This window comes from Plectropomus leopardus, chromosome 2 (genome assembly GCF_008729295.1).
Source record: "Plectropomus leopardus isolate mb chromosome 2, YSFRI_Pleo_2.0, whole genome shotgun sequence".
Classification (NCBI taxonomy): Eukaryota; Metazoa; Chordata; class Actinopteri; order Perciformes; family Serranidae; genus Plectropomus; species Plectropomus leopardus.
Window position 1 is genome coordinate 27,797,492 of NC_056464.1, and position 13,101 is coordinate 27,810,592.

Genomic DNA, 13,101 nt, shown 5'->3' on the forward strand with positions numbered 1-13,101 from the left:
GGCAGTGTCCCTGAAGGTAAATTTGTTCTGGACTCCATCCACAGAAGATAAAATCATATAGAACATACTACTCGGTGGAACATCTCAACAATATATATTCCATAAAATAATTTGGACATACACATCTTCTGACAGTGCTAATCTATTGCACAACCCTTGTTATCAACATTTGCATTAACTTGTCAGTATCAAGAGTCTTAATGGACATGGACAGGAATGAATATTTATAGTTCAACCTACTCAGAGGAACCCTGAATCAAGGTTAGATAGTAGTTAGATTTTCGGCAAGTGACACCAAATTGGTTTATGTATAAACTGTAAGATTTATTACTGTACATTTAAGCAACTACAAATTGTGGGAAAGGTCAGGAAATGTTTAAGTTAGAGTGATGAACGAAGCATGAAATATGCACGTCATTACTACTTTTGACTGATACAGCTTTAAACAACACGTCCTCATACCTAAACAACACAATAGTGCTTGCCAATGACTCCCAAAATGACATATGGCAGCTGTAGAGTACTAGGCACCAAAACTATTTGGCACCAAAAGTATTTGGTTAGGTTTAGGAATAGATCACAGTTTGGGATAAAAAAAAGTTTTAAAATAAGTATGTTTCGTATGTAAGTTAATCTATATTATGTCAGTAACATAAGTTAAGGACATTCAAACATGGTGTAAGTTAGGTATTTTAGGTAAGTTAACTTTGGTATGTAAGTTAAGATACGTCAATGGTGACTTTTGGTTTCACAGAGGGACACAAACAAGGTCTCCTGGGTCATCCTCCAAGCTGGCACCTTACGCCAAAATGATGTCACAAAGACAGACTCTTAGGTCAGACAGATACTAAATTTTGGTTGGAAAAAAAATTGGGTTGATGGTGTTTTAAATGTCCAACTACATTAAAATTTAATTTTGTGTTGATGTTAACAATATGACATTTTGCAGATGTTGAGTTTTGTTCTCCATACCTTATGACTAAATGTTATTATTCCATATCAAAACGACGTTGACATAAGAGATTTGGAAGATGTTGGATTTTCGATACCTAATGACACAACTTTAAACCAACAAAATATCAACATCATCTGTTGTCAGCATTCTGTGTAAAATTTGTGTTGGCAGTAGATGTCCTGACATTGAATTTTGGTCACAGGATGTCACAACCAATGTTAAACCAAATATCAGTGTCTAAGGCCATCCATTTAACCCAACCTTCCCCCTATGTGACCTTTGTCCGCCTTTTAATTACTACAGCCACCAGAGGTTGCAGCCTTACTTTAAACATAAATATGGGTCATAATAACTACTTATACAAACAACCTATGTGGGGGTGCCTTTGGTGGGAGGATGATCTAGTTTTAGATGAACGGTAACTTGCATAATTTTCAGTAAAAGCATTGCTGAAACATCTCTTTTAACCAACAGGAAATTGCTGGCTCATTACAATCCTAAGATAGATGCATTTCATGAAAGCCCTTTTGCCAGAATCACTTCTCTCCTGAACCAAAAGAATTCTCTAGAAACTACATCTCTGCTAACATGCATGCAGATACGCCGCTACACTTGAGGTTTAACAGGCTCCCATTAAGACACACACATTACAGCAGCTCTCTCTTTGCTCTCAAACCCACGCTTCATTCAGGGACGGGCTGCCCTGAATGGCTGTGTTGTCGTCAGTACTCTCTCTCCTGGGAGGTGAAAGTGTCTCAGGTTGAGAGAAGCTTTCTCTGCTATATGTGTGAGCCACTTGACACAGAAAGAGGGGAAATTAAAGGCTGGTAGGTAGATGAAATCATTTTAAACATAAAGCTATTTAGATGTAATTTAAACATACTTACATATGTGTGCATTTTATCTGACATGATCCCGTGCTTTACATGCTCGGTTTAATGCAGTTTGAGGTCTGCGTTTCTAAAAGAGACACAATGATTTATGGCCTCCGTTTGTCACCCACAGGGCCTCAAGCACTTCATCCGAAGACAAATGACATTTACAAGAGACAAAGACTCCTGTTCCTTTCTTATGTACATGCTGACTTTGTTACAGAAAAGGCATTTCTTTCTCTTTTAAATTTTTTAATTACACACAGTAACAGGCAGCAAATAGTAGTCCTGTTTTTTTCTCTCTACATAAACGTTAAACTGATTTGGTTTGAAAACCCCATTACATACAGTAGATAAACACAAATGGAGACTATACCTATCATAGTGAACATCAAGAGGAGACAATAACATTTGCATGTTTCCCACCAGCCCTATCTGTTCTCATTTGTGTTAGTGTGCAGGCAACATTACAGAATGCTATAATCCCTCAAAGCTGACAATCGTGATATGGCTGTTAATGTTGTCACTGTACTGGTTTGTGCCTCCAGGACAATGCATAATTTGTACAGTCATTTTCACTCCAGGAATTGGCTTCCACGCAGGTGATTGGGTTACAACAATGGTGTCATATAAAAAATGCACTGGATGTTGTAAAGCCAAGAGCAGGAATGAAAATATCCTGAAGCCAGCTTAACGGGGATCGAGTTGTAATGTCGAGTGAATGAGAAAAGGCAGCAACACTACGTCTTCATCTGTTTCCCAACACTGTGCTGATAGGTTTATCAGCTGAGGAAAACTAATGTAAACCTACTGCTGATGAAACTAGCCATGTGCTCTCCGGTTCTTTCCACAGATGGAGACGGAGTTGAGGAGAGCTTTTGTTCTGGGGTAAAAAGCTGGTGTTGCGAGTACCTTTCAGCACTCTCTGATTCAGTGCACATTTACAGGGCCCCACTACACAGGTATGGCCCTGTAGGAAGTTTGAAAAGCATGGTAATGTTTCTGTCGTCAGGGGTCTATGAGAGGGATCTGTGTTCCAGCTGTGACAAACTTGCCACGGAAAACGTTCGTGATATCCTGAGAAGTACAGGTACAGCGGCAGCAGGAGATGATCATTCACACTTGTAAGTATTTTGGGGAAGCTGTGTCTGTGAATTTAATGTCAAGGAAAGAAAGTAGTCGAGAGTCAAAGCACCAGAGGAGGAGTGAGGCCTTCTGCTATGTTACCTTCAACCCCCAAGTGTTTTCACCATAATTTTAGCAGTAAGAAAAATCAGGACATACTGGATGGAAAGGGGCTACATTTTACACTCCTGACCTACCAGATGTTGAATGCAAAGAGCTCCAAGTTCATTTCCATGTGGCAAGATATCACAATAGATCAATTCAGGTTTTTAACGTGAAAGAATTTGACCTGTTTGGCAATAAGAACGGTGACAATATTGTAACCCTAGTTCTATAAGCACAGCCCTCTACTGGATTCTACAGAGTGCCCCAGGGATGACATTTTCCAGTAGGCTGACGTAGAAGTTAGCTTTGCCCTAGTTACTTTGTCAAAAATCTATGGGATTTTTCTATTGGATTATTGCAGAAAATAAGCTCTGTGGTGAATGAGTATTTATGATACCTACACATTTTGTACAGCAAGATAATCTAAATGAAATCTACTTTGAAATTTTTGAAGCCTAAATGCAATCACCACAAGTAAAAAGCTAACATTAGGCTATAAAAAAACTACAGTATGGTCACATGACTTAATGTCGCCCCGAACATTAAAGCTGTGAAGCTGTGTACAGAACGGTTTGGCGTCCTGGCATTCTGTAGTCTCATTTAGCCACTTGCTAGCAACCGCCTTTTCGCAAGTAGGGTATTATATGTTGCAGAACAAAACATAAAAGTCTCTTAGGCTTGTGTTAAGCAGAGACCTTATTATTTCAGGCATCTAACAAAAAAAAAAAAACATCCAAACAAACCCAGTGAGGTTGAGATGAGGGAATCAGAGGTGCTAAATTCTAACAAATTTCTAGGTTTTGGGACTCATTACTGGGTTTCTCTACCCTCCCTTCATCCACAACCAAACATTCGCTCTGTGACATTTGCAAGAACATAGCTGTCCAATCAGAACTTGCCTACCTGAATATACTCAAAGCCCACAGTATATGTAGGAGCTATATGATGGCATCAGCATCATTCACTCTTTTCAACCAATGGCGTAATAGCATTAGGGCCCCTCACATGGAGGGCTTCACCTGTTCTAGTTGAACTAGAAGTGCCAAAAAAACTGTTCCTCTAATGGCCACTTGAGGCTGGCTCCAAGACAAATTCACTATACACCCCCATGTTAATATGCCTTTAACTTTAACTTTACAGCAGAAATAAACATGTTTACAGCCTATTACAAAAACAGTTTTGGTCTATAGCTAATTTCAACCCTTAGGCGGCCCTCCAGGCAATCAACACTCTGACCCAAGATAACAACATAGGAAAAACAACCAAATTCTATGGAATTTATTGACATAAGACAAGCAAGCAAGACAATAAAAATCTCAGGCAGAGAGGCAGCAGGATCAGCAGTCCCAACGCTACAAGACTCTCTCCTCTGCTGCTGACAAAGAAGCTTTTGAAAGAGCTCCTTCCCCATTCAGGTGCAATGTACCTCATTAGGTGATGCACACCTGGGCAGATCTACACAGGGGACAACAGCAAAGAACACATACAGCCATAACACAACACTTATGAAAACTGTTAGGATAGTGATTTTGTTTTTTTATAATTCACCTGTAAACATTTTCTTATTATGCCCATAGTTACGCATATTTTAGTGCCGGCTGCTTAAGTGACAAGCTGTTTGAGGCCTCACCGCAGTCTATGAGTCAGATCCGCTCCTTGTTCATCCACAGCTCCAACCTTCCATCCAAATATGTCACACATCCACCCAGCCAAACTGGTAAGTGGGCAACCACCGTCACTTAAGAGAAAAAGGGTGCTGATGGCATCGTACAACTCCTTTAAATTGGGCTCTGCATGTACTTGGGTAGGCACGTCCTGATTGGCCGACTATATTTATGAAAAATTCAGTGGTTAAATATGTGCTTGTCATTCCAGGAGAGCATTACCCACAGAGTCCAGTAAAGATGATTATTCCTCTCAGAGAGAGGTTCCTCAAAATGAAAAATGGACTCTACATGTCAGACAAGACGGTCAGCTAGGTATTTATGTCATTTCTCAAACAGCATAACAAATAACGACAGCATGCTTCGTATTTTCCACAACATCAATACAACAACACACTTTAGCTACAAGCATTAACATGATGCAAAGTTATGAGCTAAGGGATGTACATTGATGCAACTATAGAGGATTAAACTGGATAAAGAGAGAAAATAATACAGGCGCGAGAAGGAGATGATAGTTTGAAAGCAGCTAATATGGTATGAAAATGGACTTTTAGACATGGCCATGCATAATATAGCAGTAATGGCTGATTGCAAGGATGGCTATTTCCACTTCATGTGACTTACAATAATAAACTGAGGCAGGAAAACGACCTGAAATGATGTTTCATCCATATGGCTGCTATGTTAAATTCATCAGATATATTCCCATGGGTTAACATTATTACTGCAAAGTGTTAACAACATTTCTGCCAGGTATTTCTACGCCAAATGAAAGAGTCTTACAAATAAAAATTCAAAATGAAACAGACATGTTGGTTATTACAGACATTCCCTCCTGTTAATATTGACTTAGTATGCGATTTTTTCTTCCCTCATCCTTATGGTCCCTCAGCCTTTTGCTCACTAACCTTATATTACATTAAAAATTTAACAAGCCATTAATAATATACAAGAATAAAAATCTAAATATCTGAGGGCTTGAACTCCTTGGTCATGCTAAATCTTATGGCTGGACAGAACCTGATTCTGGGGAAAAGTTCTACACACCAGCCAATCAATAAGTTTGGTTTTTATTTTTCTCTAGCTCTTTTGCTACTCGAGCACCCAGCTGACTGGTGAGTTAAACATTGAATAACCACACTGACATTTCATGGGCCAGGGGGATGTATGTGCATGTTTTGGAACATGTGTCCAGGAACAAAGCAGTCTGACTGAACAGAGAATTACCAACTTGGAAATATTTTTCATTGCTTTTGTGGAGGGATCATGCTGCTGCCTTCAGGCAAATACAATGCTGTCATATTACACACATGTGGTGAAAGAATCCTCCTGGTCCCCACGCTCAATGCAATTAGCATAAATAGTCATGTATCTAAAATATGCTGATGTCTGATGGGAGGATAAATATGAGAACTGCTGTTTGGCAAGATGCAAGAAGCAAGATATGCACGGGACCCAATCCCAGTCTTTTCAGTCTAAGATTTTGTTGTAGCTATATTTTGAAGAAAGAGCTCTTCAACATTCTTTGTAAGTCCAAAGGTTCTCTTCAGAACCCCTGTTAAGCAAGAGTTCTTCAAGGATTGTTGAAAGATCCTCATCCCTGATTATTCAAATGTTTACCAGTGTTTCTAGTGGTATTTTAAATGTAGCTGTACCTGAAATTACCTTAATCAATTCACTTTACTTGTTTACTTGTGATAACTTTTACAATCATTTTATGCCATGCAATATCACATAGTCTGCCAAAATTCTTTTTTTAGGGGTACGTGGTACTTGGCAGTTCGGAACTGGTTTTAATTTAGAAGCGAGTTTAGTCTCCAAACCCCGGTGCACCATTGAAACAGTAAAGTAACAACAACATATGCCTCTAATTAGCACCTTTATTTCTAGGAGTGTCACATCCCACAAAGCAATTTAACCATGAAAAGATGTTTAATAAATGTCTATTATATGTCTAGTTTCTTTGGCTGTTTAGATTTATTTGTCTATAGATGTATAGATTTTGGATATACAAAGTTGAAAGGTAAAAGTTTAGTAGACGTCTAGCCTTAGACTAGATTAAAAGAGTAAACAGAATCTGTGTATAAGACAAAAATAAACATTCATCAGGTAAACGTGGTGGTATGCAGTACTTATGTTCATTATTTAAAGGTTTTCATGTATTTTTAAGATATTTAATGATTATTATAAAATATGGTCAAAATTCTATATGTCGCCAATAAATCCTAGTCTACTATAACAGGGCTAAAGCTTAGAGAGTTTGTTTAAATTAGGTCTTTGGATCAGTGGGATAGCATGTGTAAGAAGATAAAGCTGAAGATGGTTGTGACATTACAAAAATACAACTTCTTCCTTGGCTACAGTCACAGGTAAGCTTAGAATTAGCTGAACTATGTATCGGAACAAAGCAAAACTAGCATTAAAACTTACTTTTAACTTAAAATTTCGCATTGTGAATGACAACTGCCAAATATAAAGTGAGGTGAGAAAAATAATCAAGGTCTAAACATTGTCAGATACAGCTATTATATTATTATATGAAAAATGATTCACAGAGCATTCAATCCAACTGCCAAGTGTCATGATGGCTGACATTAAAATGATGCAGAGCAGAGCTTTTAACTTTATGGCAACAGGGTTACACTGCAATTATAACAGTCTGGGTATACTTTACAGATCTTTGACGGCTCTCAGAGGGAGTGTTTACAAAAGCAATGCACAGTTGTAGCAACGTGCACAAGAATTGCTTAGCTGTAAATTATAATTACATCAGTCAGTCATCTGAGGGATAATTAAATGAGACGACTGAAAATTATAGAAAGCTACAAGAACAGCTATGAGGGGTTTTTTTAGAATCAGAAAAGGCGGAGAGTAGAAGCTAATATTCCAGCTGTCTGTTTTCTGTATTAATATATCACTATCGCTGCTGTCATTTCTCCATCAGTACTGGAGCGCAAAACCATGACATCATTTCCAAATGTTTTGAATGTATATAAAGTTCTCAGTGACAGTCCGCCAGCAGAATTGGTTCTACTGCGAGCAATGGTCCAAACTTAACATAAGCTGTGCTCTGAAGTATGTCCCACGGCTGGCAATCACAAGGACATTTTCAAGATGATGTTATAGATTAGCAATCAATAACAGACATCGTTTTTCAACTTGAACTTGAAAGGATAAGCCAGATGGTGAAAATTGCTCAGACAAGCGTGATTTTCCTACGAGGCTCTGATGGTATAGTCTCTTTTGTTTGCATGGGGGTGACCACAAACACATGCTACTGCTTAAGGGAGTCATTCTACATGGGATGTGTTTTTGATCATTTGTCATAACAGACAAAGAAGAGATTCAAGATAACCACACAGTCATCCAGCATGTACGCATATTGTAAACTAATCCATTTCATCTTTAATACTACATGGATTTAATTTCAGGCAGCTTCTTTAAGGGGCTTCTTTGAAAGGAAAAAACTGGAAAAACTAGGCGATGTCTGGTAAACTGCCTGTCCGTTGGTGTTGATTTAGATGGATGTTCCAAAATATTTTTTTTGGAACTTTTTATTGATGTTTCTTTTTTTTTAAATAATGCCCTTAAATGGGACCATATAAAAATTACATGTCTAAAAATAAATATTTTTTTAAACAAAAAACAACAAAAATAAGCAAACAAAGAAATAAACACTATTCTTCTGTATACAGTTCAATAATTTAAATCAAATAAATATGAAACTGAGATTTACAGAGAAAGGAGGCATTAACAGCAGAGCAGGTTCAACATCTGAAAACGACGACGCTTTGAATGATATTTCGTTATTATAAAATCAATTACAACGACCAATTCTACTTGATGAAAACCCCAAATATGATGTGACTCGACTTCACCTTTGTGTAAAAGTATCCTTAGTATATGCCTCTGGTCCTTACTATATCTCACTTTAGATATAACTCCTAAAAAAATATCAGTGAGTCTGATGGGACATCTAACTCCATAATTCTGTCAATTTCTATTTTAACACTTCTCCAAAACCCCTGAATTACTGTGCAGTCCCCAAAAATATGTCTCCAACACAATGCCACCGACGTTTCTTTCATGACTAAATAATGTAAGAGTATTAAAATATGTGAATTTTAGTTACCAATCAAACCCTTTCCGTAACTGACAATTAATAATATAAAAATGTTCAATGTGTTTTTTCACCATTAAGAGCATTTTTGTTCATCTGCAGCAGCTTGGAGTCAGACCTCCATGAAAAGCAATCAAATGTTTCTCCCTCCTGTTCTCTCGCCTCTGCCTACTGACAGCACATCTCAACATCTGAGAGTCCTGCTGACTGTGTTCGTCTTCTGTCTCGTCCCCAGACTGCTGCTCCAGCTCCACCCGCCTGCTGCTAAGAGCTGTCCAGCTGGGATAATTGGCCCCCCTGTCCACCTTTTTCTGACATTCACGCTGCCTGAAAGCTCTCTGTCACACATGCAGGGGATACTAACACAGCAGCTCTCCGTGCCTTACCTCTCTGTTTGGCCTCTCATCCTCACAGACGAACTGCACATTCATTTTCATTCCATAGACTTTTAGGACTGGGTAATGACGACATCTGTCACTGGGAGCTGGATGTGTCTTTGGGGTCTTGTGACAGAATGGAGAAAAGAGGAATGGAAATTAGTCCATATGAAATAACAGAAAATAGGGAGATTTCTCCTGCAAATACCCCTCTGCTGCCATTTTTGAGAGAAAAAAGGAATTTTCATCTCGTCCCTCGACCAATGACTTTATTTGAAATTTCTGCATCAATCAAGATGCTACAATCTAATATTGTTGACACTGTGCTTCACATTTGTATCTTATAGGCTCTGTAATCTTGGTATCAGAAAATACTGAATGATAATTTGTGCTATAATCTGAAAATTGTATTTCAGTCTTCTGTATGATCAAACAGTTTATTAAACAGTCTAGGACATGAAAAGCATTGTCAATATAGTCCACGATACCCTAAGTCCATGTGAATCTTGGTAATAAATATTCCATTTATATGCAAATACACAGACAGTGTGCCTAAATCTGTTGCTCTGAAAATGTATTCATTTGATTGATGTCGCAGGATAAACTGACCTACATGGAATTAAAATATGTGATCGCTTCATCCTGCCAGCATGACAGACAGTGAAAAAAAAAAACTGCAAATATGGAAGCAATTTAAAAGGCCTCACAACATCTAAAGATCAAACCTTGGATTTCAAGCAGTCCATTATTTCAAGGACACATGGAAATACAGTGACCGACCACCTACATTTCAGAGAAATAGGCAAAAGTATAATGGTGTTCGTTTGTGGTGGTGTACGAATACATTAATAATTTATATTTTGACAAAAATGTCAGATAGAATCTTATGATTCTAAGGTGGCTATTCTTAAACTTTTATTTTATATGAAACATTTTTTTAAGTAAACAACAACAGGTGATGCTGGCTAATTTGCTGTAACCTGTGGTCTGACGCATGTAACTGAGCAAATACATTATAGAGTTAATATGCAGTAAACATTCATGACTGACAAATATAGATGTTAACTAAAACGTTAGCTTGAACCCTTTTTGGCTCCTGGTAGAACTATTTGTAAAGCGTCCATCTTACAACCCTTTCTGAGGGTTTTACCTTCAATCCAACATAATTCATCATCATTGTGGTTTGCTCTTCGGGTCAAAGGAAAACCTGCTTTTTTGTTACAGCTGAGAACCAACTTTTCAAGATGTGAAACAATTTTCTTTGATCAAAACACAACACAGCTAAATCAAATGATCAGGTATCACACAGCTTCAGGAGTTCTTAAAGAGCTGATCATTTGAATCAGCTGTGTCGGAGAAGGGAGAGATCTAAAACGTGCAAACAAGTGGTACTTGACAAGAGGTTTGGGTAACACTGGATTAAAACCCAAAACAACAGAAGTGTTTGTAAAGAGCACAGACATATGAACTCAAGATGAACAGAACAAGTTTAAACTCAGTGCAGTACGGTATTACCCTTGACCCATCCTGAAGAGAAGGGCATGATGCAGAGGTTGAATACTTGCTTGCTAATTTACAGAATGTGATTTAGATAAGAGTGAAATAGTAGGTTCCTTTGAATCCACACCACCTTAACAGCAGGCTGGCGGTTTCACCTTTAATTCCACTAATGTTTGTCTGGCTCTGCCCTAAAGACTTTCTCCATAAGTAAATGGTATAATTACTTCTGTTTGCTGCTACACAGTTGATAAAGACACAAGCCTTTCATATAAATGTGGATTTTATGACTGAAAAGCAAATGCAAAGGCAAGTTGTATTAGGGTTTCACTGCAAAATATCAGAACCTGCAGATAATAATTGTAGTTTCGTTGCCAACCCACAGAACAAGGTTTGCACTGAATTGTGAAGGTTTGTTACCATGTCGCGCTGTATCCTCAGACAAAGAGACTCAATGTACCATCAGTCACTCTGAAAAAATAATGTACACCTCTGCCATTTTTATTAAATGCCAATTGCAAAGAGACAAGAGTATGGGGGGGATGAAAGTAAAGTGCCTGCTACCTGTTTGTTGACATACTCAGCCACAATTTTCCCATTAGGTTGTCCAAAAGCAAGCACACAATAGGAGGGGGGATTTCATTCAGATTTAAAGGTGTTGGCTCCGGGTTCTCTGCAGTGTTTGAGTGTTTCTGCTGTTTGTCACTGACTGCAGTTCCTCAGGCTCCCAGGTGTTCTAGTTACTGCTCTCTGAGGAGTTAGTATGTCAGCAGACTAAACCCAAGGCAGTCCTATATACATCGAACCACAGCCATAGTGACAGCAGGGGCTGGTTCCTTCATATCAGTAAAGGTCAGAGTGGAGCCTTTTTGATCTGAATCCTTCAGTGCACAACTGGGAAATATGAAAGCTGAATCCACAATGAACTGAAAATGTGCCAAAGGCAAGACAAGTCTTAACTGTAATCCATGGGACAAAGTCTAAAATGCATACACATGAAAATTATCATGCATTTCTCTTGAACTCGATATATACTAATAACCAAAGCTGATTGAGTTTGCATTCTTCCTTTACATCGACACAAAATAGAACATGGTTGTTTGCTGCCATCTAGTGGACAAGAGATGCACGCACGACAGCAACAGCATCTTGTTTTACATATTGAACACAATTTAAACACTGAAAAGACAGAAGGGTTTGTCTGTGATTTTTTTGTTTTACTTAAAAATGTTGTATATACAATAGCAATTCAGACCCATGAAAATGAAAATGTTAAAATTGCTTAGTTTTAAAACAAAATACATCTGTGGCCAGCGTGACAGTATAAGACTACAAGAGCAGTTTTTGGGCTACCTGCCTCTTTTTTATTTATTTTGATTTTCTAACCAATTCTAGCAGTCAGAATCAAGTACCGTACTTTACTGGATTCAGAAGAACCTCAAGTTTCTGACTCATTTAAAGTCGCAATTTTACACTTTTTTTGTCTGATATTGAATGAATTTAACAAGAGGTTTTTAAAAAGCCAGTAAAAAATATGTTTTGTTTTCTTTTTTACTTTAAACACAGACAGAACTTCATGAAGTTTTTTTTTAATTTAGAAGGTTGTTATAGGTTTTGGTATTCCAAATAAATTTTGGATGAATTCTCACCTTCTGCAGTGTCTGCAGGATGCATGCTGATGAGGACAGTGGCCAGGGCATCCCCTTTATCATCCTCTGTAATACAATAGAGAAAATAGAAGTAAATGTACAGATATAAATGTGAAGACAATTATTTTCATGCCTTTGTTAGTTATTTTTCCAGTGCATGGATCATCCTACCTCAAATTCATACACACACACACTAAATGCCCCCTGCCCACACTAGCTAATTTGATGGTATCAGTAACTGAATTGTTATGCAATGCTGTATGCATTGCATAACAACAACGAACTACAAAAAGGTAAGCCTGGTGAAGAAATATGTAAAACACATTGCCTGCAGTATCTTTTCCTGAAATGCATTACTCTAGTGGGTATCGAGATTTTTTTATGCAAGTTTGTTTTGACTTTACATTACAACAAAATTACGGAAAACAGCCATGTATTAGGAGACGCCAAGGACTTATTTTGTCCGTTTTATAGAGAAATAGAAAACAGTAAGTGATTTCCAAACTGTCCAGTTTAAAGTTAGTTATGTTACTCACCTAATATCTCCAAAAGGGACGTTGTCCTGCCTGTCCTCCTGCTGCTGCACCAGCTGTGTGTGCGTGACCATCAGCTGCACCCTTCAGGCCGAAAACACTCATTCCAGCGCCCATTCAACCCTTCGCCTTTATTTTCTCATCTCGATCTTGCTTTTTGCTGTGCTCTGTCTTGTTAAATATGTTATTTTTGGGTATATT